The sequence below is a fragment of the Equus asinus genome, chromosome 3 (assembly GCF_041296235.1).
Source record: "Equus asinus isolate D_3611 breed Donkey chromosome 3, EquAss-T2T_v2, whole genome shotgun sequence".
Taxonomy (NCBI): Eukaryota; Metazoa; Chordata; class Mammalia; order Perissodactyla; family Equidae; genus Equus; species Equus asinus.
The window spans coordinates 4,618,792-4,646,351 of record NC_091792.1 but is presented as its reverse complement, the minus strand read 5'-3'; positions in this window follow the sequence as shown (position 1 = coordinate 4,646,351).

Below are 27,560 nucleotides of genomic sequence, written 5' to 3'. Positions count from 1 at the left end.
CCTCCACGCGCTTGGCTCCCGGGACCGCGCCGTCCTGGTCTTCCTTCCCCACTGCGCTGGCTGCTCCCCTCAGGCTCCTTGTCTTGTGCCCCTTTTCCTCCCTCAACGTCGGAACGTTTGAGGTCCTTGGTCCTAGGGCTCCCTCTGGACCCCATCTGCGCTCACTCCTGCTGATCTCATCTAGCCCCTGAGTGCGGCCCAGATTTATGCTGCAGCCCAGACTCTCCCACCTCGAGACGTGCACAACCACGTTCCCGCTCGGCACCGCCGTTCTTAGCCTTGGTTAACAGCTGAAACGCTTGCTCCAAGTCGCATCCCTGCTTTTCCCCTCTGAACTTGCTCCATGGCTAGCAGCCTTCCTCAGCTGCAGGTGCGGCTTCGCCCTTCCCCTTGCTCCGGCTGAAATGGACTGCTGCCTTTCTCCCACACCTCGGAGCTCATCCACCGGGAAATCCCTTGACTCTACCCTCGAAGTGTACCCGGAGTCTGACCACTTCTGTCCCCACTGCTGCCACCCGGGTCTGGGTCACCACCGTCTTCCTCCCACATTGTGACAATAACCTCCGAACTTGCTTTCTCTTCGGTTTGGGGGGAGGGAATCTGTCGAAGTCTTTTCTCAAGTCAGCGTCCAGAGTGAGCTGTTTAAAATACAAATCTGGTCATTGACTGTTCAAAACCCTGCAGGGCCTCTGGATTTCCTCCAAAGGAAAGCCCTCCGCCACCCCCCAAGCTCTAACGGATCTGCCCCTGTTACCTCTGGGCTTCCCTCTCTTTCTGCCCTCCCTTCACTCACGGTGCTCCGGGCACCAAGACCCCCTTTTGTGCCAGGAACATGCCATTTGGGTCCCACCTTAGAATCTGTGCAGTGCACTACCGGAACACTCTTTTCCCTGACATACCTACCCACAGTTAACTGCCTTGCTTCAAGTCTTTGCTCAGATATCACCTTCTCGATGAGGTTTACCCCAATGAACCTATGTAATCCAGTGCCCTTCCTAGCCCCCCCACATCACCCATCCCTCCACACATTCACAGTAAGAACACAATACACAGTTATTGAACGAAAGAGGGAATAATGGCTTGTTAAGAAAGCAAATGCAATTTGTGGCTATTTTAGTACACTCATAATTTCCAAACAAGGAATGTTTAGCCTTACTGTGCTCTGGAGTAATGGTAAGAGTTAAAATTTTTGAGCACTGACTATGAGCTTTCTATACATTATTATGCCATAGTCGCCACAATATTACAAGATAATACTCTGTTTTGTCATGGAAGAAATGAGAAGACAAAGGTTGAATGAATTTCCCCCTTCACACAGCTCAGAGCTGGTAGAACCAGCATTCAGACTCAGGCAGTTGACTCCAGAACCCATTTTCCAACCACTCTCTAGAGCTGGAGTGTATCCAGAGCAGAGTGACTGATTCTAGAAGCCATGTCGTGTGATAGAGGCTGAGGGAACGGGCATTTTCCTCAGGAAGGAGAACATGTGGGGGCACGGCAATTTTCTAGCATGTGAAGGGATGAGGTGGAAGAAGGATGAAATTCTTATGTTGCTCTAGAAGGGAAAGAGAGCTTGCGATAGAGACAGCCAGAGAAGAAGCTGCTTGCCTTATATTAAAAAGGAACTTTTTAACTCTTCGAGTTATATGAAATTAGTGTGCTCTACTCTTCAAAGTGACTACTTCTCTATCACAAAAGTTTGTGCAGAGCTTGGACGCCCACCTCACGGAGGTGAAGGTCTTCAGGTGGAGTTTAGATCTGCTTTTCCAATTTGCGGTTTTGTGATTCACCTGTCCTGTCCTTTACCTGGTGGCTTCCTTAGACGTCAGGGCAGGGCGGGGAAGGGACCGTGTGAGACGAGACTGTCTCACTGGTCTGGGAAAGAGAAGCAGTTCGTCTGTTCCACAGGCACCCTGGAGTGGAGAGGGACCGTGTGTATTTCCTAAATGGGAAATCGTGTTCCCAGGATGAATGCAGCGAGGTTAAACTCGCATCACACTGTACACTGCCCTCATGTGGAAGCAGGGCGTATTCACTGGACTCACAGGAAAACATCATTGCTAGGCTGGAGGGAGCTTGATTAAACAAATCATCCAGCTTAATGTCAAAAGAACTCAAGGAGACACTTCTGACTAGATTTGTCCAAAGAGGGCATCTCTGGAGGGGGAATGGGTAGGAAAGGGTTGGAAGGATGGTGGTGGAGCAAGAGTGGAAAGCTTGAGAACCAAAACCCATATTTTCCTACTTGACAAATTTCCCTGAGTGCTGGACTTGCCTTATTCCGTATCCTCAGTCCCGCGAGGCATGGCCTGCTGTTTGTTGGGTACCAGTCAGATTTGAGTTCTCGGCCAGACTGTCCCACTCACTGTTGTGAGGCTGTGGGCTACACGTTTCATCTGCCACTGAGTTTCACTGAGTCAATTAACGCCTACCTCAAAGGGCTGATTTCAGGATCCAGTGGGGAGAACATGGACAAAGCTCAGTGTGATTTCATTGCCCCTAAATGGTGGTTCCTTCCCTCTTCTGGATCCAGGGAGGAGAATCTTCCGGAGTTGTGCTGCTCAAAGGGAAATTCCGACTGTTGCTAACCCATGACCCGTTTGTTCCTGGTTAGAGAGGAGATGAGCAGCTGAGCCAGCTGTGAATCAGGCACACCGCTTTCACCCGGGAAATCACCAAAAAACCGTGTCAGCTGAACTGAACAGTGTGGTTAGTGGCCTAGTCGTTATGTTCTGGTGCAAGTGCCTTCTCTCACTGTGGACCAGTGGAAATACTCCATGCACAGCCCTCTGAGCAGCACTGTGTCTGGAGACTCTATATTAGAGATTAAGGACCTAGCAACTAGATCCTAGAAGCAGAACGGACTGGGTTCAAAACCTGGTGTCACTGCTTCGTCGTTCTGGGAAAGTTACTTCCTCCCTGTGCCTCAGTAACTTCATCTGTAAAGTGAGCATGTTAATTGTATCCCTGAGTCAATGGATGTGAAACCTTTAGAACAGAGCCTGGCATAAAGTAAATCCCAAGTAAAATTTTGGTATTATTATTAGCAGGGAAAATTCAAAATTAAGTTTCGGTCTTACAGGGACTAAGCTGGTTTATTTTCACTCTTTTTGGATTACTGACCATTTTGTGGATCTTTATTTTTTGTCCTTTTCCTTTCTTCCCTTCCCTCGTTCCTTTCTTCCTGCCTCCCTCCCTCCTTCTCCCCTCCCCTCCCCTCCCCTCCTCTCCCTCTCTCCCTTCCCCACTTCTCTCTAGTTCCTGTTGAAGTAGATGGCATTATGACCTTTTCTGCCATATATAATAAAGTATATATAATATACTACATAATATAATGTAATATGTATAATATAATATAATGATAATGAAGTATATATAATAAAGTAAATATAATAAAGTTATATTGAGAACTTGGTGAATTCACTCATCAATGTTAATATTTTGGGAACTTGCCCTGTAGTGGTTGAGACTTAAAGTACTTGTCCTTGGAAAGCAGATCTCGGCAGCTGTTTTTTAGGGAGGGGAAGGAGGTTTTGTGGTTCCCTGAAGGAAGCGGGTTTGCTGGCCTCTCATCCCTGTTGATCAGGACAGTCGTCTCTGTTCTTCTGATGCTGCTTATCTGACACCTGCTCTTCCCTAAACGCAGAAAACTCACCAGGGACAATCTTTTGTGAGTTGGTTCCCAGAATAATTAATACATTTTCCCATTTGTAAAATAGTAACGTAACAAGCAGGTAAACCAAGAGCAAGCTGAATCCTGCAGTGTTTCAGGGCAGTCACAGCGCACAGCCATTTGCACCTGTGTGCATTTCTGCTGGATGTTTCACCTCGCGGATTCCATGTTCTCCTGCACCGACTGCTGTGAATAATATCCATGTTTGCCCATTTAGTCACTTTCTGAGACAATCTGTTTTTATTTATTGTCCTCTTAGTACAACACTTCAACTACTTGGCTTGGTTTGTTTTTCCTGTGTGCGCACCATTTGGATAACATTGTCCTCAAGTTTAATTCTTGTTTCCACTCAACAAATAATTGAAGAATCAGCATCGTATGATTTGGGGGAATTATTTGTTGAATAAGAAAAAGCATTCGCCCGATGTCCCCACTCCGTATCTGTTTTCTCTACCATATAAGGCAGGGATTCCAACTCTGTCCTTGGGAGTTCTCACAAATAAATTGATTCCTCTAATGACATCACTGGAACTGACAACAGACATCACCGAGCCGTCTTAACAATGACTTTGTATATTTTTAGAGAAGATGGTGTTGTTGCTGTGCCAGCTGTCATTCTTTCAGTTTATTCTCTGTACTCCCACGTCTGATCTGTAAGGACTTCTCCCCACACTCAGATGAAATGGCACTTCATCCTATTAATAAGGGTGCTTTGTGGGGTCACTTTCAATTTTTTGCTCCACGCCAATCTCTTGCTGGCCTTGTATGGCTAATTTTGCAGTTTGAGAAGCTGACAGGAAGTTATTGGAATGGATTTTGGCTGGTTTTTGAAATAGGCTCTGCTGGCTTCTCATCAAGGTTAGCTTTTATGATGCTGTCACTGAGCAACTAAACAGTTTTTAAGAGTTTGCTTGTTGGACTTTCAAAATCACATATTTCTGTGATTCCTGGAGATAATTCAAACTAACCTTAGAAGCCAGAGTGCCTGAGAAGCAAAACAAGACAATTTTAATGATGAAGTATAGTGTTAGGAGAACAAACTCATCCGGAAGTTGGGTCTTAATTTTTGTTTATACCCTCACAAAAGGTTCAGGTGAGGCCGAGGAAGGAAGTACAGGTAATCCTTTTTAAGTAAATACGCTTTTTTCCATGTGTGACATGAAGTTAGTGCTTGCCTATTAATTGAGAAGTGTTTCGAGTCTTCCTCTTTGTAGGTCCCCTAGGAGTATCTCTCATCCAAATGAAGAACTAAGGTAATTGAGACACAACATTACAGAAAATCTTGGCTGGGTTCTGAGTGGAATAACCTGGTTTGGCTCTCTACCACAATTGTACCTATCAGGTAAGTGTTGAGACCTTGATTCCTCTCTCTCCTACATATCTTGCCTACCCTCCACCATCTACATTTCAATCTGTCCCCAAGGCTGCATGACACTGCCACATCAATTTCCTGAATCCGTTCTCTTTGCTCCTCTCCACTTCTGTACCTTCATCCAGGTCTTGTCACGTCCAGCCTGTCTTCTCGCAATGGCTTCTAACCGGTCTCTCTGACTCTAATCCTTGGTCCATTCTCAGGCAAGAGTCATCTTAGCAAATGCAAGTCTGATGATGACACTCGGCTGCTTAAATCCCTTAGACATCTTCCCATTGCCTTTAGGGTGAAGTCTAAATTCTTTAATGTGCTTAAAAAGCCTTTCCAGGCCTGGCCACCATCCGTTCCTCCAGCATCACCACTAACCACGCTCCTCCTGCCGCTTGACTTCTTTGTACTTCCTCAAGCTTCTTCGCATTCTCATGCGCCGTGTCCTCCGACGGGGCCATTCTGCACCCGCTTTTCACCTGTTGCCCAATCCTTCAGGTCTCAGCTTCAATGCTTCTTTACGACAGAGGCAGACCTCTGGTTAGATATCTTGCTATAATATTTTCTTAAGTGTTTGTCTTCTCTACTAGACTCTAGGCTCCATGAGGACTCGGGCCACGTTTGTCTTTCAGCTCTTCCCCACCTGGTACCCAACCCAGGGCCTGACGCAGCAGAGGGGTTCAAGAAGTATTTGTTAAACAAACGAGCAAAGTGATCGGCACATGCCTGGCATAGAGCAAGCGTTTGACGAATGGCAGCTCTCTGCATCTACATCTCTATTTATATCGGTTCACACAGAGATGCACACGTGGCACGGTCAATATTTATAAAATAGTCTGGCTGTATATAATAATAGACTTAGAACGAAGACTGCGATGGGAAGGATACGGTCTACTTGTTTATTGAAATGATCGAAAGTGTGTAAATTGGCTCTCCACCCAAACTGGAAAATAATCTTACAAATAAACATGTTCCAGTGCCGCTGAGACTTAAATTTGAATGAGCTTTCTGTGCAGTAGTAGTGGTAGGAAAGCACACGTGTAGTGAAATTTTAGTAGCCTGTATTATTTGAACAGAAGTTATGGGAGCAAATGTTTAAGTTATTACTATTTAAACGTACGTGTGGTGCTGAGTGGTCACATTGTAGCTGGTACAGCGTACATTTAGAAGTCGATGTGATTCTTTGCCAGGTGGAATTATGCATTCTGATTTAGGAAAGCATATGACAGGTTTAAGTTTTGTTGAAACTAAGCTTTACTACAAAGCTCTTCCTGGTCCCTGGCACATGTCAGAACTTCACGGCATTAAAGGTGAAGGCGTCGGTGGAGTGAGAGGCAATGAGGAGGGAATAGCTGAAAGGGACTAACCTGCAGCTGCTGGCTTCCAGTTGCTTCTTCCTCTCCAAAGGAAACAGTGGTATGCATGAGGAAAAACAAATTAGGGAGTTAGAAAAATCACAGCCTGTGACATTTGCGTCACTTTCCGTGATTGCAATGTTGAGAACTGAAAAGTGACTTTCCTAGCCAACTTCTTATTGATAAGCTCTGTTTCAGGAATCGCTAAGCTACGTGGAGTCAGTGAATGTGACTGCTTGCCTTTCTAACCTTCTGCTCTCAGCGTCAGCAGAACAACAAGTCTCTGTTTGAGAGGCTGTGGAGGGCCACGGTATTTCTCCAAGGTATACCCACTTTTAACCTCTCAAACATAAAAATATATGTTTTCTTTTTTAAAAATTAGAATTAGAAAGATCTCCAAAGATTGATGCATATCCAAATTGGATAAATATCATTATTCAGTCATGTTCTTGAGCTCAATCAAACTCTGTCAATTGGACACCATCTTTAAAGATTTCTTCTTAAGGAGAGCATGGGTAACTGTGCTCTGTTAAGTATCTGCTCTCCGCAACTCTGGGTCCTATTAGTTCTGTGTTAGTAGTGTGACATATCTTGCTTTAGTCTACCCATTGGCTCTGATTGTCGTCTTGTATTTTGGTTATTCCAATGGCATGGTATACTCTCCTTATTATATGTGGCTTGGGCATTGTTAAGAGATGTGAAAAGGATGTCCTTTGGGAATCCATTCATATGTGATGAAAATTTAGCATACACAGCACTTAACTTGATGAGCCCCTTCTTCTTCCTAAGTAAGGGCCACATGGTGCTGGGAAGTATAGAAGTCAGTGTTCTTTCTCTTCTCTTCCTGAATTCTTCATTGACAGGGTTTAAACAGATAACTATTTTGCAAAGCTGTTTTTAAAAACCACACACACAAGAGCATTTGTTTGCAACAGGGGCAGTCATGGAACAAGGAAAGCATTCCAAAATATGTGAACGACTTGCTCACTGTACTCCAACAGTGACGGGTTGGAACTTCACGTGGTCCTGTTCTTGCCTGCTCGGCTGCACCGTGGCCTTGCGTGTCAACCCACAGCTGGAGCCGGGTTGGTTCTCCACCAGTGACACTTTTTAGAGCCCAAAGGAATTTTGCCTTATGAGTTTAGGTAAGCCCATTCTTTGATTTTAGACACAAGGTTTAAGATTATGTAAAATATCCTTATATAGTACTTTTCTTCCAATGGGTTAATTTTGCTTAACTTGTCATAATCATTTCCTCCTATTAATGATCTGATGAAAAGATAGATGTGTTCTAAAATATAATTTAAAAATCGAGGCAAAATAAATTAAAGATTTATATATTTTCAAAATATATTAGGTATTAAAATAATAGTATGTTAATATGCATATTATACAAAAGAATTTTCTTTTCTACTGTAGGAAAAAAGTCTATATGCACGACATAAGTAATTATACATATTTACTTTTTTACTTATGAGAAAATGGACTTAATTTACTGATAGGATGTTTGTATAAATTATAACTGTGAGTATCTCTCTCCTTTTATCATTCTCTTTTTTGAGAGGAGTTTACTTGAAAAATAAAATCCGCATGCAATGATTTGAATAAGAAAACAATTCCTAAGAATACATGTAATGGCTGTTCATAGTCTTGCACAGCTGTTATTTTATTTAAATATCACAATTTTAAAGAGACACCGTCATCCTGGACATATGATGCATGCACGCATGGTGTATAACTGTTCTAGAGAGAATCAAGGCAAATCCCATTTTTATGGCTTTAGTTTTTAAATCCCAGGAAGACTTTATAGAAAGAGACTGACAAGAGGGACAGGTGGATATTGGCTCCAACTTGGTGACAAGTTTTCAACCTCAGCTGCATTCTTCCAACAGGGGAGTGAAGAGCAGCTGGCAGCCTGGGAGCCACTGTTCTGCAGATGGAATTCTTGTGGCAGAGAGAAGAATGTTCTATCTGGCTCCCCATGCTTTATGAACAAAGAGCACAACTTAAGAGATTGAAGCTACTGTTTGATCTAAATGGTGGAGCTTTACTCCCCCTTTCCTCCCTTACATCTTTTGTGTTACAGTCCTAGTGATTTATGTCTAGACAAGAATATAAAATTTCCCAATTTATTGTTTAGTCAATGATTTCTCTGAACTCAGTATGCTCTTCTAAAGGCCAACCCCTCACATTTGTGAGGTTTGGGGCAAGAATATAAATTAAAGGTGCATATATCGTGTATCTGAATGTTTATAAGTTATAAACCCAGTTAGCAAACTGATAAATAGGAGATGTTCTTTCTCCTAACCTGGACTTTCCTACCAAAGCGTGGAGGCGTGAAGGGAGTCAACTTTCTTCTTTCCCACACAGCGAGGGGCTTAATGTGCACAGGTGTGGACAGCCCAACTCACACACCCGGGCTCCATCCTCACCCCCTTGCTGATAGGTGCCCTTTGGCCTCTCTTAGGCCCTGAAACTCTGGAAGCAAGTTGAGAATTATTTGGGCAAGGAATTCTGTGCTCCCAGAATTCAGAAAGTTGTCCGGAAGGGAAAGCTCAGGTCTGAGTGGGCACATTTCCCTCACCTGCAAGATGGGGAAGGGCAGAGCTGTCCAAGAGCCAGAGGGGGGCCTCCACAGCGTGGGGTTCAGGACAAGGGACCTTCAACATGGGTCTAAGGGCAATATTTTTCTTTCAAACCTCAAAGTATATAATATTGTTCTCTCTATGGCCAGATAGGGAGGAAGACTTTGTGGTTAACTTCCAAGTTCTCCATTTAATTAAGGATGGTTAAAGCCAGTAATTATTTACCTGGTGTTTATGGCCCACCTGCTCTCAAACTCAGAATGATTTCACTAAGGACCAGGTAGATTCTTTACTGCTGCACATAAAATATGAAACCCAGGGGTCCAGCGTGGAGACCATTCTTCCCCTGTATTTCTACAGCCTTTGGAAGGGTGACCATGAAGTGGAACCACCTCCTTCAGTTAGTCATATTTGACAGGACTTTGGTCTGAAAGGTGAATAGCAACTCTTGTTCTAAACCTATAAATAAGGGAACTTGGAAAAGCCTTTCACTTCATGGTGGCTTCAGATACACAATCAACCAGGAAAGGAGCCAGTGGTGGATGCCAGAGTTCTACCTGTGCTTAGAAATTGGCGAAATACAGGTTGAGATAGAACACAGAACCTCTTGGTATATCTAATAGAAATTTAAAAGAAAGAGCAAAGGAAGGATTGCCATTTGCATTATTCACGGAATCACCCCTAAATTAGTGGCATGATGTCAGTGGAAAACCCCACATTCTGTTAGCAGGAAAGCTAATGTTACATAGATTTTTACTTTAACGTCCAGGGGGACCCAGCCAAGTGGAAAAATAGCTGAGTTATGGTGGAAACCAGTCACCCTGTTAAAGCTGGACAACCAGGTGTTTAGGAAAAGAATGGCATGAGAGACTGGTTTCTTTCCTGCTCAACACAACCTCCGCTGTGAGCACAGCAAGGGAAGCTTTCTTACAAGCCCAGAGGAAGATAAAAGCTTGTGCGTTTGAATGTTTCAAAACTAACCTGTGTAACAAGTCCATTCTGGGTTTCACGATATAGTTGAGGGAGCCGCATTTTGAGCTACGATTACGCTCTATTCCCTGGAACAATCTTAGTCGGGTGTTTGTTTCAGCATGCAGTCTACAGCGGTTCAAACGCGGATAAGTTTGTGCACGTAGTCACTTTTCCTATGTGACTTTTTTTCCCTGAAGAAAAGTGAATTAAGAAAAAATGAACAGATGCAGATCATTCTCATTCAAAAGTAAGCTTTGGTGAATGTTATGACAGTGAGTACGAGAGGTTCAGAGTGAAAAAGCATAGATCTTGGCTTTAAGAAAAATCGTATTACCAAAAATACTAGTAGAATTTGATCTGAAAAGTATTAAGAACATTTACATTCACAAATGTACGATAAACGCTCTTGAGAGGCTTCCTGTTGCCTTGGGGATAAAAGGCCTGCAGGACGTGGCCCCTCCCCGCCCATCCAGGCTTGTTTCCGCATCGCCCCTCGTTGCTCTGCCCGAACCACGCTGGCCTCTCCCTGTTCCTCCCACGCCGGGCTTGGTTCTCTCTCCTGCAGTGTCTGATTTTCTTCCCTCTCTCTGCTAACCCCTTCTCCTTCCAGTTTCAACTTCAATGTCATTTTCCCAGGGACTGTTCTCCGTTTTATCAGACTGGTTGGGTCTTCCTATTGAACACTTCCATTAAACGCTGTGCCTTTCCATCTGTGCAGAATAAAAATTTACGTCGTAGGATGATCCTGCCTTTTCTCGCTCACCTGCTAAAGAGTGTGCAAGTTGGTTTCTCCCACTCTCCCGCATTCAAGTGGGAGATACCGCAGGTTTGGGGATACTGCGGGGGAAGTGGAAGTGGGGAAGAAACCAGGGAGGGGGGAAATGAAGGGACCGGTGTGGCCTCAGCAAGGAGGTGAGATGTTATGGGGCTCCAAGGAGAGAGAGCAAGTGATGCGCAGAGGGAATTTGTGGAGGAGCTGCTGAGGGTGAGCACCTGCTCCCCATTGTTACCCTGGAATTGCCTGTTAGCTCCCGACTACCTTCTTGGCAACGATGCTGAGACCTGATCACCTGTGTCCTGGTGTGAAGTGTCTTGAGTTTACAATTGTCCGGTTGTTTGTGTAATTGTTTTACACTTTCCTCTTCCTCCCTTCCCCATGAGACCACAGGGCAGGCTCGCGTCTAGGTGGTTCGTGCTACGTCCCCAGTGCACAGAACAGGATCTGGCCCCTGGGAAACACTCCATCAGTGGCAACTGAAGGGATGAATGAATAAATGAATGTGTCAATCCATTCTGTTGTAGAGTTCTAATCTTTAAAGATCACCCTTGGCCTTAGTGACAAAATTCTGCTCTCTTCAGCCAAAGTTCTCTAGAAGATGGTTTTCTGACTGGGTTCCAAAAGCCTATAATTAGAAACTTTTAAAATAAGTTATTATTGTTTTCCTCATGACATTCCTATAATATTAAGAGGCATGAGGATTGAATATTAACATGATTCTTGTAATTGAAATGAAACTCCCCAGAAACTTACATTCTTTTCAAAGTATGTTAAAATATTTGCTGAAATAATCCTATCTGGGTATACATGTTAGCTGAGTTTCTTTCTATTGAAGAGAAAGATAAAGGCAAGCAGAGTATATAATGTGTATAACGGCTGCCCCTTACTGTGGGCCTGGCTGCGCGGTATTTGCTATAGACAGACTACATCATTGCAACATATGCGATGTTTTGAGGTAGGTATTACTTCCTGATTTTACCAATAAGGAAACTAAGGTTGAGTGGATTGCCCGGACCCCTCAGTAAGGAATTAGAGGAGCTAGTTCAAACCTGGGTCTGCTCATTCCAAAGCTAATGCTGGTGAGAAACAACTTTCACGTTTTAATTTTAAGGAACGAGCTACCTAATTCATTGAGTTTATTTAACTCATAATTATAACAGCAAGTCTGCGTTCACAGTCCTGCTCTGCCTTCTGTTTTGCACTCATCCTGCCTCCAGTCCACACTGCCGATTCTGAAACTTTCCTTGTATTTACTACATTGCCAAGTAAAGACAACGTGTAGTTAGCGTACTTCAGAAGGAGTCTTATGTTAGATGAGTAACTTGACGGAAGTTTAAAAGAACACCAAAGCTCCACTTTCATCCAGGAATTTCTGGTTATCACCCACCAGCTACTCCTCTGGATCAATTACCTGTTGATCTTTATTTTCACTAGAAATCCATTTCAGCTTTTGCAGTCTCATCCTCTGTGTTATTAACCTTCTGTATTCATCTGGACCATCTAGAAAATTTTTTCCCCACGGAAAGGATCGCTCCACGTTCTTCTTAAGGACTCATGGAACAAAATGTATAAATTGAAGGCAGCCATATATTGGTTCTAGGAAAAAAAAATTCCTTCTTGTTTTATGTACACACACACACAGAGTCAGTTCTCTTCATCTGTGGTAGCTGTGTTCTGTAAAGTCCCACAAACACTGACTTGGTGAATACTGAATCATTGCGCCCAGGGGAAATACAGGGTTAGGTTCCTGTGAGCCTCTGGCCGCAACATTTTCATCAACCAACCAGTGCATAACCCTGTTTTTTGTGTGTTCTCTTTAAAGGCACTTTATTTAATATGTAACTGACTCATTAACATTGAACTCATGGCCAACGTCACTATAATTCACGCCTGAATAAAGCCTATCTGATACGTCTATCTCATACATGAAGTCATCATTATGTGTTAGGGCCATATTAAACAGCCCTAAAATTGGATTGTAATTAATCTTTGGGTGGTGAACATGATGTAATCTACACAGAATTCGAAGTCTATTACAATGTGCACTTGAAAGTTATATACTGTTATAAACTGATGTTATTGCAGTAAAAAAAATTAATGAAAAAAGAATAATACATTAAACATGTTGCATCTGCCCACAAAAAGATCAAAATGTGAATATATACAAACTATAAAGTTTCTTCTGTGTCCTAAGAAATTCTTATTTTGTTAAGAAAAGTTTTCATACAAAAATATCAAAAAGCATTTTTTCTAATAAAATACATATGGACAGACATCATCTTCATTTTGAGAATGCACAAAGTATTCGTGCTAAATGACCTACTGCAGATCGCATTTTTGAAATAAACCTTATATCACTTATGCATAAATATACCTGTGTATATACACATAGGGTGTGTGTAAGTGTGTACAAAGATTTATATTTGTAAATATATTTTTCTAGACTCATTCTGATATAGCACAAAGAAAATCATGAATGAACTCCAAGCACAAGTTTCATAAAAGCAAACAAAACAGAAGGCACTCATTTTGAGGAACGAAACACAATCCTCTAATTGAATGGTTATGAAGAAAGCTTTGACTCAATGAAAATATTAATCAACTCTCTAAGCTGGTCAATAAAAACTGCCACAGGAAAAAAACCCAGCAAAATTACCAATGAAAAGCACAGAAATGTGAGAAACTAAGGAGACTGAGAAAAGGACACTTGTCTATGGTGAGAGAGCCAAAACGCAAAGGCAGAGTGTCTCTGTTCCGCTCAGCAGGGAACGTGTGTGCTGGGCGACTCAAAATTTTCCCCACTCTGCTTGTCTGTGAATAACTGTGGAAACCCGTGAGTATTGATTTTGGGGTTACAAATGAATTTCAGTGACTAGGTGAATCTGCAAACATGGAATCTACGAATAATGAGGATCGACTATATACACAGTTACTGGTAGTTGGTATTTGTTGAGTGCTCGCGAATGCCAGTAATTTTAAGTTCCTAAAATGTGTCAACTCACTAGTTCTCATAAAAGCTCTATAAGGCAGGTATTAATATTTTCTCTATTCTAGTTATTACAGAGAGAAGTGAATTTTCCCAATCCACAGCTGGTAGGCATCAGAGTAGCGACTGGACCCGGGCAGAATGGTTCCAGAGCCCACAAATTTATCCACAATGATATACTTTCCTTTTTTGAGAACCGTTACCCAATCAATACAATTTTTTAGAAAAAAGAGGATTTTTTTTCATGGCTTGCTCACCCAGTTAGAAAAGTGTTTTCTGTGTGCCTACTCTGCACCAAGCCTTGTGAGCAGTAAAGGAAGACACAGTCTCTGCCCTCATGCAATTTATAAGTTATCTTATAAATAGATAAGATAATATAAACTGTGAGTTTAGGATTAAGATTGGCTTTATATAATTAAAAAAATACAAATTAACAGTGATTTAAGCAGGATAGAAATTTATTTCTCTGCCACATGAACAGAGCCTGGAGGTGGGTGGCCCAGGGCTGGTATGACGCTCCACAGTCATCAGTGACCCAGGCTTCTTCTACATGGCTGCTCTGTCATCCTAGCACGCTGCTTGTGGTCCCAGACAGCTGGTCCAAGTTCCAGGCATCCTTCCCGCATTCCAGCCAACAGAAAGGAGGGAAAGGGAAGGAGGGCACTGCTGCCTGGTCTTAAGGAGACTTTCCATACCTTCCACACTTAACTCACATCTTGTTTACCAGATCTCAGTCACGTGTTTGCATCTAACCACAGAGGAGGAAGGGAAATGCAATCTATTAGCTTAGTGGCTTCCTGCTCGGCTAAAAACCAGATTTCTAGCTAGATTTCCAAGGTCAAAATGGAGAATTATACTTGGGAAGCAATTAGCAAGCTTCCATGTAAATAAAAATGTTTTCTAAACTGCAAAGAACTTTATAAAAGTCAAGACGTATTATTAGAGTTGGATCATAGCTGCTTCTCCTTGTTACTGAATCCGTCGCCTAAGGGTCTTTGGTCTTCTCTTGTAGCGATTCTTTCTTCTTTAGAGCTGAAGATTTCCATCAGGTTTCTTCTCCACTATCTTTCAGTTTATGCTCATCTTCTCTGATGCATTTTGGAAACAAAAAAACTGGATGCCTTCATATATATTTTAGCTAAAAATTTTTTATGTAATATTCTCTTTTGGCATTGTACCAAAATGAAATCTTTCAAAATGCCCTCAAGAGGTGAAAATAATCTTTTGGAAGACAGTTAAAAATTTAATATTATAATTAAGATGCTTTTAAGAGCTTGTATTAAAAAGCTGGCTAAAATAAAGTAACTGTTCTGAAGGGAATGGATTCTTGTACTGTCTACACAGAAAAGAAATAAGAATTAAGGTACTTTAATTATATAAAAATTTCAGATAAAATGTTCTTTTTAAAACAATTTTTTAACCTGTGTAATTCAGAGGTTGCCTCAATTCACCATTTTATCATTTGTACATGTATCAGTCAATATCCTTACAGGAAGCAGATAACATGCTCAAAGGGGTTAATCAAAGAAAGTTTAATGGAGAGACTATTTACAGAGGCATGGGCTTACCCTGTGGATGGAATGTTTGTGTGCCCCCCAGATCTGCGTGCTGAAGCTCTAACCTCCACTGTGGCTGTTTTAGAGACCGGGTCTATAAGGAGATAATCAAGGTTACCTGAGACCATAAGGGTGAGTCCTGCTCCTACAGCATTAGTGTCCTTGTAAGAGAGACACCAGAGAGCTCTCTCATTCCCCGTCCCCACCCCAGCACAAAGAAGAGGTCCTGTGAGCACACAGAAAGATGGTGGCCCCCTGTCACCCAAGGGGAGAGCTTCCCAGAAACCAAAGCCTGCCAGATCTTGATCTTGCACTTTCCAGCCTCCAGAACTGGGAGAAAATAAATCGCTGTTTAAGCACCTCAGTCTGTGGTACTTTGTCATGGCAGCTCTAGGGAACTAATATGGCCTCGTTAGGAGAATCAACAAGGAATGGTGACCACGCAGGGACCAGCATGAGCGGGCAGCTGTTACAACCCTGCGGCCTGAGGGGCAAGGGGGAGGATATGGTTTTACTGGAAGCTGGGGAGATCAGTAGCCTTGGAGCAAGGAGGGTGCAACAGGAGCTGCGGCCTCACCTACAGGATCGCAGTGGTTGTCAAACTGGAGCCCCACAGGGAGGGACAGCCAGTTGGGCAGGAAGAGATCTGGAATCTGTGGCCCAAATTTTCCCTTCTCCAGCTCTCTTCCTGTTACAGAATGGCTCTGTATTCAAACGAAGAATAACCCGCACAGTGTACGAAGGTGACGGTGGTCACTGAACAGGCCCGCATCTCAGTCACCGTTGCTAATTAACTAAAGCTCGCTGACATCAGTGTGATGCACTGACATCACCAACCTGGCTGCAGGTGAGCTTTTCCAGTGAAAATCTGAGATACGTATATTTAGTTTTAGAAAATGGTATCTATTTTTGTTCTTCTGATTTTGTCTAGACTCATCCTTAGAAATGGCCATAGTTCTGGAAAATCTCACGCTAGGGTCTAAACTTGTTAGAAGTAGAACAAAACACGCCTGACCCCCTCACTTGATGCTGGGATCGGTCACTTGGGTCTCTAGCCCTGAGCTCTTCTCTCACCTCAGGATGTTAACTAGGAGTTGGTGGGATCAGTGATGCATGACTTAGTGCCGTGTCAGAAAATTCTCAAAAATTCTCCCTGCCCTCAAATAGTTCGTCCTCTATATTTTGCCATTACTTCCTACCTGATGTGATGTTCCCATCATTAGATACCACTCTCCTGGACCAGAAAAATGTGGAAGTGGTACCGACCCTGGTATCAGTTTCCCCACGTTAAACCCAGCATTTATGGGGTTAAAACCAAAACACTCATTCCCTGCTTACTCTCTGGCTTCCTGGCTCCAGAATCCACTATCCTCCACGGAGACAGACACCATCAAGGACAAGCACCTGGACTATCTCCTCCCCACAAAGAGATACGGGCTGGTGGGAAAGCTGCTGACCAGCAAGGTCACGGGCTCCCTCCTCTCTGCAAGTGTCTCAAGGCCAAAGACAGGCTGGTGGGAAAGCTCCGACCAGCAAGGCCATATGCTCCCCCTCCCCTACCTAAACCCCCAAATAAAAACCCTTCCTTTTAGCTTTTTGGCGAGTTTGGGATTTGAGCGTTAGCTGCCCTCTCTCCTTGCTCAGCGCTGTGCAAAAATAAAATTCCTACTTTCTTCCACCACCCCCGGTGTCACAAATTGGCTTGCTGTGCAACGGGTGAGTGAACTCACTTCAGGTTCGGTAACAGAAGGAAGCCCATGGTGTGAACTAGAAGGTAAGGGAGATCGATTCACCTTCTCCCATGAGCCAAGGGTTTGGTTTCTTTTCATAGTACTTGGTTTTCTTTTGACATGCACAAATGAAACAAATGCTAAGGAGTCTTGGACAGGCAAGTTTTAATGTCTGAGAGGAAATGGGCACAGGACTAGGCCAGAGTGAACTGGCAGTGCGAGTGACCTGGGGAGGTGGAGAAAAGTGGTTTGAGTAGGGACTTCTCCCATGAATTATCGTGTTTTTCTTATTTGATCTCACCATCACTCAGTGGGTTAGCCAGAAAATATACGATCTCTTTTTAAAAAGGTTAAAGATTAAAAAACAAACAAAACAAAAGTGAGGCCAGGATAGGGTTAAGCAACTCACCAAGACAAAATGGTTCGTAGGACAGGAAGCCGTAGGCCTTCCCCATAATTACCGTGTGGCAAAGGGTAGGCCGCGTTGCTCTCTGTGGGTCATTTCCTTTTCCTCCTCGTGGTATGAAAGAGTCTGAGAAGTACACAGTGAATACCTCCAGAAATCTCTTTAGAAAAAACTTTGCATAAAATATGAGTAACCCCGCTTTCTGGTTCTTTGGCTTAGGTCAAGACTCAGCCAAGACTTGCTTTTCTCTCTCACTCACCCTGGGAGAAAGCGTCGAGGAAGGCAGGAGGAGAGCTGGCAGAGAGCGATGCTGAGGAGGAGCGCGGAGCCAGGGCGGGGTGCGCCCAGACACAGCCACACACTTCCAAGACCCTCTGCTCCTTCTGGTGCCTGGACTCTGCTGGGGGATGGTCACCCCTTCCCGTCTGCCCAGGCCTAGGGGGCTTCCCAGGACGTGGGGCTTTTAGCGATAAAACCTGGAAAGTCTTGAGCAAACCAGGGTGAGTTGGTCACCCTACTTCCATTCTCTCTCATTTTTTTTTTTTTTACACAAGATAATTTTCAGTTTTCCTTCCATCTTTAAAAAAGATCAGTGTTTCTTCATTAAGAACCACAAGCAATAGTTAGCTTGCATTTAGGGGCCATTGTATGAAAAACATATATCTTTAAACAATAGACTCATGCTCAGTTAGGTGTGATGCTCATAGTATGAGAAAGTGTTAGGAGCAGAATATGTCCTAGGAAAGAGCTGATCCCACTCCCGCTCCAGCTCACACAGCATCATAAACTCGTGGGGAGGAACGGCCCTGGAACTGCAGGCGTTGTTTAAATTGTTATTTATCTTTCCACCACCCCCGGCCCTGGCTCCATGGGCATGTATAATGACATTCACATAAATTCAATCCCTGTACTGACAGATGCATCAGGAAGTAGAAGAATAATTCGGCAGTCAAAGACCTCGGGGAATGTGGAGAATGGCTTGGAGGAGAGCAGTTGTTAAACACGATATAAGATAGGACACTTCCAATCACGGTTTTGGCTGACGCTCCAAAGGCTGAGACTAAGACAGTCCATGCCCAGCCACTACCACATGTCGAGGGAGGTGCTGGATTGCCCCTTCAGGACGTGCCACCTGATGGAGTCAAAGAAGGTGGGGAGAAGACTCCTCTGGGGAGACCTGCATTATGAGGAACCAGCCCTTCGACGAGAGAAGGGAGAAACGGAGGTGAAGTCAGGAGGGGGAGCAGAGCCGACCCCTCCCACGCCCTCCCACTCTGTCCTACACACAAAGCCTGCCAGGTCCCAAGGGTTTTGACTGGGCTAGAGGAAAACCTCTACATTAGAAGAAAGCTGGAAATTTTTCATGATTTCATACTACTGGATATTTTAATTACTCAAATATAACTTCTTGGGACAGAGAGTGATTGGAGTCACCAAGAAATATGGAAAAGTTATAGGACCAGTTCATAATTTCATCCAAGAGATAGGAAGAAACATGTTCTTAGGTTGGGTTTACAGGGACAGAGTGTGTGTGACAGAGAGAGAGAGAGAGACAGACAGACAGACAGACAGAGAGACCCTATTGAGTTACGCCTGTTTAACAACAGCTGGCATTTACACAGTGACTGCCGTGCGCCTGGCTCTGTTCTATTTCATGTGATAAGTCATTCAGTGCTCACAGCAGCTCTGTGAAACAGGTACTCTCATTACCCTCATTTGACAGAGAAGGCAATCAAGATCCAGAGAGGTTAAGCAATCTGCCAGGGTCACATACTCAATAAGTAGGGAAGCTGGGGTTTCCACTCGGGGGTACAGCTCAGGCCTTCTACTCCTAATCACACTATGTTTTGCTTGTTCTCTGAGAAGATGGTTACAAAAAGACGCTGTGAGACTTGCAGGAAAAGGGTTTTTGAGTGAGCTCGTTGAGCAACGGTCTGGAAGCAGCAGCTTTGCAGCAGGAGGAGGCCGGCGGCCAGCACTTTGGAGCTCCGGCTGGAACTTGGTGCAAGGTCACTCGGGGCTGCTGCAGGTTTTCACCATGGAGGACTCTCTGTAGACCCGGGCTTGGGGGCTGTCGCTTCTGACCAGCAGAAAGGACATTCCTAGATGCGGGTCCACTGAGGGTCTTTGTTTTCGAATCTTGCCTAGTCTGCTTTTTCCCCTTTTGAATTATTTTGCCTCAGTTCTGGACCCACTGTCTAGGCTCTTTTCTCTTTGGAGTCATCAAAGGGACAATGCAAAAAGCCGTTATTTAATTAAGATCCACCTCTAATTCCAAGACTGAGCCTAAAAGCTTTTCTGATTAAGGAAGTGCTGAGTACCATATTTCATGCATGATGCTCACCTTCGTATGCAACGACTCCAGACGTCACAGCTCCAGAACGTGCCCCAAACTATTTGATCTGATTAACTATTCTAAAGACTTGTTTGCATAATAAATTAGACCTAAGGGAGAATATATTAATGAAAAAAATGTGTAGATACATTATTGCAGAGTTAAAATTTTTCCAACCTTGAAAGTCAGAGGACATAAAGTCATAGTTTTCCTGAACTCTATTACTGTCTTGCACTTTAGTTTTCTTTTTCACTGAGGAAGATTTGCCTTGAGCTAGCATCCGTGCCAGTCTTCCTCTATTTTGTATGTGGGTCGCTGCCACGGCATGGCAGCTCGTGAGTGGTGTAGGTCCATGCCTTCGAACTGAACCCAGGCTGCCAAAGTGGAGCATGCTGAACTTAACCACTAGGCCATGGGGCTGGCCCCTGCCTCACACTTTTAATATCACTATAATGTAATGAAAATTATTTTATTGCATTAGTGCAAAATTTAGTGTCACAATAATGAGGTTGCACTGAGGCTTAGAGCAGGAAAACTAAGGCACTCGAGTGCTTTTTTCGTATTCCATTCCAGCCAGCTGTACTGCCTAAGCAGCCCAACCCAGCCTGCCAGTTGCCGTGAGAAGAAGGTGGTCAGAGACGGTGAGGAGCTGGAGAAAGGAAGGTGAGGCTGGGACGTCACATCAAAGTCACCGAGGATGGGCTGCTCTCCTCCTGTCTCACTAGAACCCTCATCTTCCAACTTGGAGTTGGGTTCTTAAAAGAGTAAACTTACAATGGTTCAATATGAAATTCAGGTTTTTCGAAATTAACTTTTATTTTTATGAAGTTAATATATGTACATAGTTAAGATGCAAATGATATAAAATCCCACATATCACTCTAAACTGAGTCCAAAAAAACTCACTTGGGCCTAATAGGGGGCTGCAGTACCGGGAAGTTACAGTCTGGAGAGTGGGTCTAGTGCAGAGCACAGGAACCGATCACCAATTCATTCAACTACGTTGGAATTCAAGCTACAGTGAGCGTGTCATCAAGGGGTTTCCCTGTTGTTTTATTTTTATTTATTTATTTTTATTAATCTTTTTTAAGGTATGCTTTTTGGCGAGGAAGATTGGCCCTGAGCTAACATGTTGCCAATCTTCCTCTTTCTTTCGATCCCCGAAGCCCGGTACATAGTTGTGCATCCTAGCTGCACATCATTCTAGTTCTTCCATGTGGGATGCTGCCACAGCGTGGCTTGATGAGCGGTGAGTAGGTCTACGCCCAGGATCTGAACTGGTAGACCCCGGGCCGCCGAAGTGGCATGAATGAACTTAACCACCACGCCACTGGGCCATCCCCCTTTCCTGTTATTTTAAAATTCATAATTAAAAGCAGCAATACCCCCTGGTCCTTTCAGACCCCAGTCCAGTCCCCAGACATAATCTCCTTCCACATTTCAAGCTGTTCCTGATGGTATTAACATTTATATCTTTAGATAATATTTTTGGATAAATCAACAGCGTTATGTTATTGTGATATCTGAATACTTTTCACTAAAAAGTTAAGTAATATACTAGGATTTTGATTCCTTTCTTGTATAATGTTTTTTATGAACTTTTACTTATTCAGTTTTTCATATGTTTATCCTCAATTCTTTCCACATGCACCATTAGATCTGTCATATATAAATTTCATTTTCTAAATGTTCAAATATATCAGACTATCATTTCTTTATAATGTAAAGTTTAAGCTTACCTTCAGAGTGGCAATTAATCGACGCCAGGTTTGCTATACTCTGGCATTATACCAAAAAAATGAATGAGAGAACAACAGAGACTAGTCAGTTTTAGAGTTTTAGTCCATGAAATGATTGGAAAAAGCTCACTGCTTAATGTATATTTTTTACAACTTTAGACTAATTACTCTATATTTAAAAAATCTTTTTTTTTGGTGTGGAAGATTGGCCCTAAGCTAACATCTGTAGCCAGTCTTTTTCTCTTTGCTTGAGGAAGATTGGTGCTGAGCTAACACTTGTGGCAATCTTTCGCTATTTTGTATGTGGGTCACTGTCACAGTGTGGCTTGATGAGTGGTACATATGTCTACACCTGGGATCTGAACCTGTGAACCGGGGGCTGCCGAAGCAGAGTGTGTGAACTTAACCATTAAGCCACTGGGCCGGCCCCTTAACTTTTGAAAATAGAATAAAAATTAAATTCTAGACTTGAAATAGACTTCATTCATTCATTCATTTTTTAACAGATGCTTTCAACAGATATATTCCAACACTTATTCAACTGCTTTTGACCTACCAAAATGGCAATTTCATGTGATTCAAATTAGTGCTATATATCTGGCACTCCGCTGGCACTTAGTCATAATAGTCTGATCCAGTCTCTTACTTTACAAATAGAAAGGAAAACAAGGCAGGCTTGTGAAGTCCATCAATGAGCTATTATAAAAACAATCAAGAATAATTCATTTCTAAGAGCTAAGCAAAAATATGATTGTTAGCACATGCATTGGGGGCATAGTGTTGCTTCCTGCAGATTTATGGTTCCTATGGCATAGTTTATTTTCCTGTTGCTTTGCTGTTCTAAATTTGAACATGTTGCTGAAGTCCTATGTCATAGGTACTTAAAAAATGAAAAAAAAAAACCTCCCTAAAGTGTAAACAAATAAAAACATTATATAGTAGGAGGGCCTGAAAACATGCCTATTTATTTTCACGTTAAGGTGGAAAAATCTTTAGCCTCCTGGGTAAAAATTCATTATCTTAATTGACTTCTGGCTAGTCAAGTCTTCAGTAGGATAAAAAATAGCCTGTGGGTTCAATATATTTGCTGGAAACAGCAGGACTGGAATGAAAGCAGCATCTGAATTTCTCTCTGAAACCAGAAAATCTAATACAGTAGTGAGGACTGAGTCATGCCGCTTTTTCCAGGAATGATCAATAAAAGAGGGGAAGTCAGGTCCTGCTTGGAGCGCTGGAGTTCAATAAAGAATAAAGTACAAGAGCTGAAAAAGAAATCAGAACTCCGTTATTTGGAAGCTCATACTGGTAAGAGAAAGTCCAAACAAGGGAGTGGGAAGAGGAACGGAAAGAAACAAAACCGCTCCATTAAGAAGGTGTTTAAGGGCCTTGTTCCCCCTCAGCGCGCGTGCATATAAATTCCATTAGTGTTAATAGGACCTAAATGCATGACGCAAGGGAGAACAGAGTCACTTGTGTCTGCTGGTTAAACGAAGTCTAGGAAAAGTCAATTACAAACCACAAATGGTAGTTCAGGCATCCAACAGACTTATAGATATCTGCAAGAGAGGCATTTAATTTTAATCAATGGAATAATGTGCTTTTCTTTTTCTAAAGACAAAAGTTATAAAAGTGGCAAAGTGAAAATAAGCCCAAATCTAGCTCTCAAAATCATTGCTTAAAGTCAAGGGACACATTCTTGCACTCCAGATGGTAAAATTGACCACTGGTGAAAGATTTATAATTCACGTTCAGATTGGAATATGGAGTTACATAAAGAATTCAAATCCACTGCCCGTTTTTCCTAGCCTTCACAGTCAGAAAGAGGAGAGAGAAAGAAAGAGGAGAGAAGGAGACAGGGAGAAAGAGAGAGAGATTCATTTACACAGAAAAAACCCTCTGCCCTTTGGTTATTTACAAAAGGGAGCATAATCAAATCAGATTTTAAGAAAAAACGCATAATGGTACACAAACTAGTAGATGGAAATCTCTTAATCAAGGGAGAAATTGTTTCTGGAAGAATAATTTGAGATCGCCTTGCTATAGTTCAAGTGAACAATAAAGTGCTTTACCCAGAAGAGATAGAAAACTAAGGGTGTTTTTCTTTACAGAGAAAAGTTGGCAGTTACACATAAAGATTTTCTTTCTGAGTATTTATTACCTATTTCTTATAAGCCATGAGTTATTTGAAACCAGGCGTGCTGCAATCCTCTACTTTGTTCCTCATAATTCTCTGTGTATTACGTAGGTGCTCAATTAGTTAAGTAAAGAAGAAAACATGACCGTAACATGGATTTGAAAAAAACCATAGTGTCTTACCTGAAGCCCTTCTTTGAAGTGTTCCATTTGTCCTGTGCTTTTGGAAAAAGCTGAATTTAGCACTGAGAAATGCTCTAGAAGAAAACCGAATACCTAAGAATTGACGTGATTTCTTTTCTAGGAAAAGGAACTACAGTTAGGGGTAAGAATGTGAACGGATTCCCTTTGAGTGAGTCTAATGAGAAGCAGACCCTAGGGGGACTCAGTGTCGCACACTCACCTCGAGCTTTCGTCCCTCACTCTGTGGTGTCTCCAGTGTCAGGCGCTGAAGTCGTACTTCTTGCTGTGAAGTCGTAAGCCTCTAATATTGCCATCTCCTTTTCATTCGCTTTAATTTTAATTACTTTAAAGGATTCTGTGTATTTTAGGATCTAATACAGCAATAGTTTTGAAATAGAAGTTTTATAAAATTTGCGCAGTCCCAGGACTAGCACCATGTGCATACACTTGTCTGTTAATAGAAATCAGCTCCCAGTTAGGAAAAGTTAAATATGCGAAGTCTCAGGAAGCTCCAACATGCAATGTCGCGTCTTTGCTGACAGTGTGGATCAGGTGGTACCTGAAGCAGAAGGGGGAATTTAGTCTGGATGCAAATACTCATCAGTCCAGTGATGCTGCTGAGATGGGGCTGCTGGGGTGCAGGGACACAAGGTGGCCTGGGAAGCTGAGAGCTGTCTCAATAATGGGGGCGGGACAGGGTGATCTGTGCAGCCTAAACGAAAGGGAATTAGAAGGGGCTCTGCAACACCAGGTGCTGGGAAGGATGGAGAGCAACTGGGCTTCATACATGACTGTTGGCAGTGTAACTTGTTGGGATCACTTTGGAAAACTGTGTGCAGTATCTATTAAAGCTGAACACTTGCAGATCATATGAACCAGCCGTCTCCTAGGTACATATGCAACAGAAATGTGTAGATGTTCCGCAAAAGACTCAAGCAGTGTGTTAGCACAACCGTATCTGCAATAGCCAAACAACTGGATCCAACCCAAATATCCATCAATAGTAAGTGGATAAATAAATTGCGTTATATTCAAGCAAAGAAATACATATGGTAACAGGAATAAATTTGCATATCATACGCAACATTATAAATGACTCTCACAGACATAGTATGGGGCAAAGAAGGCAGTGAAAACAAGTCTGTGTGGTTTGATTCCATTTACAGAAAGTGAGAAAGAAGCGGGTCAGTCTAAACTCGTAGCTTCTAATGGGGAACAGGAGAGGGAGTTGTGACTGCTTCTTAACGTGTGCACGGGTTACACAGGAGTGTTCATTTTACAAAAATTTATGGAGCTGTATACTTATGATTTGTGTGGTTTCCTATTTTCATAAGTGTGCTAACCTTCGATAAAAAATTTACCCTTCTCCTCCCGTAAGTCTGGGTCCTGTGGAGGCTTGGGGAGTAAAGACACAGGAAAGAACTCTAGGGAGAAAGGGCGATGCAGAGCTTGAAATGGGAAGAAAAGTTGGGCGGGCCGTGTGGTCAGTGCATCCAGGCTGTAATCAGGAGGGGGCTAGAATTGCTATTTGGGTAAAATGTTAGGTCATGATAATTAACAATGTAGATTGACCATCAGTATTCAAAAGATCTGAGGAGGTCCAACCTTGAGTCAGAAGAGACATGAACATGGGTTTCAGACGGAAAAGGCCAGAGGCAGGGACAGGCTGGAACCCAGAGTTCAAAGGCCAAACCACTGAGGTCTGAGTTGTGTATCACAGTAGGTTGGAATGGCTGCCAGCCCTGCTGGAGTTTAAGGTTCCCTTGCCCAGGAGTGAGGGCTTGGCAGCTTCGTATGGTTTCTCTAGAGGCTGGAGAACAGAACGACATGACTTACCATTTTATTTGCTCATAGAGTCATGTCCTATACTTGTAAATTCCCCATGTCCAAACTGTGCTCTGACTTTTACATGTAAGACATGGCGTAACAAGTGCACCCACTTTTATCTGTTTATTTATTTCCCAGTCGCTCATCAAGGTAGGGGTATAATTAAGACTAGCAAAGACCCAAAATAAAATGCTTACTGATTGATGGATCCCATGTAAAGAGAAGCAATAACGAAAGCTAACGATTACTGGGTCCTTGCTGTAGAGGAGGCACGGTCCTTGGCACTTTACACATATGGTCTTGTTAATCCTCACAACTACCCTGAAACTTAGAGGAGAAGGCACACCGTGATGAGGGGCAGAGCCGGGTTCAGGCCAGGTTCGTCTGACTTCAAACTGCATGCTGTGTTATCTTGCAACTCTGTTTAACCGTCAGTTGCAGAAATGCTTTGACACCTCCGTGAATGTCCCTGTAAGTCTCCCTTAGGCCAGCCCTTACCAAAGAGAGAAGACCATCCCCACCCCTCGGCTGGACTCTTCTTTTCAACGATGAGAGCTGGAGCATATCCACAGCAGGAACCGAAGGTAACAGAACCCGCGGGAGATTTTTCTCACAGAAAGGCTGGGCCATCCATTGGCCAAGACATCAACACAGCACACTTCCCGCACACTTGAACGGTGCGCGTTAGGGTAACACGCCCTCTGTGCTGCTGGCCGTGGACTCTCCCCACTCCCACGCAGCGGGTCCCTTTCCCTTCCTGTCATTCCTCTGTGCAAGCTGTAGTCTCTCCTTTCCTTTCCCTAACAGCCTATAAAAATCAGAGCCCAGTCTTTTTCTCTGTTTGGGAGAGCGAGGAGTGGGGAGCCTTTAAATAGACCATTTCTTCATCTCTGCAGGGACAGGATCAACAGGCAGAGCCCATCAGCCTACAGAAAGGGCTTCTAAGTGACTGACAGTGGCGTGGTGAGGCCTTGCCGTCTGGATTTCTGCATAGAAAAACAGGGTTAAAAATGTGCGTGCGTGTGTGTGTGGCGGGTGTGGATTTGAAAGCCTAAACTTCGCTCTCTGAGTCCAAGGGGCCGAGCTGGAAGCGGCGTTCATACAGCCCTTTCATTCCATGAGAACGTGAAGTGCGAGGGGTGTGCGGGGTGAGGCGGGGGACTGATGGGAAATGCGGTGAGCTGAAGAAACGAAGCTCTCCCGAAGGAGGCGGCTTCTACTTAGCTCAGATGATGGTTGCCAGTTGGCAACGAGGACAGTTGCCAGATCTTCTGAGTTTTCAGAAGATGGAAATCCAGATTTTTTAAAATGGGAAATCTCCTATTTTTAAAACACTGTGTGGGCCAAACCAAACACGTTTGTGGGCTGAATTCAGTCTGTGGCCTACCATTTTGAGACCTTTGATTTATGGGCCTCACAGAACATGACGTTTCTGTTCCAATTTGTAATCTCAAGGCTTGTTACTTCCAGACTCAGCTCATTTTCTGGACTTCACCTTCCTCCCTCGCTCTTTATTCTTTATACACATGTCTCACTCCCCCTCGAGATTATACATCCTTTTGATGGCACAACGTGCATCTTTTCAATTTTGTCTCTTCTCTGTGGTTTACTACGGTGCTTTAAATAGTGCCAAACTTAGTAAGTGCTGGTTAAACAAGTGTTGGTTAAATAACGTATTTTCAAAGCTACTCAAAGGAAACTGGAAGCTCTACTTGGGGTCCATTCACTGAAACGCAATTTGCCAAAAAACAAATGTCTGAAAGCCATTTTGGGATTTCCACTTCCAGTAATAGTCGACTATAATTCAGCCCAACTTTCTTGCAAAATAAACTGAAATATCTGGACAAAATACAGAACACGTTTAGTAATAGCATCAAAGACCTAACAAGATAGTGAGGAATTGCTCTGAGAGAACAGAGAGAGTGTAAGAGCTTAAACTGGT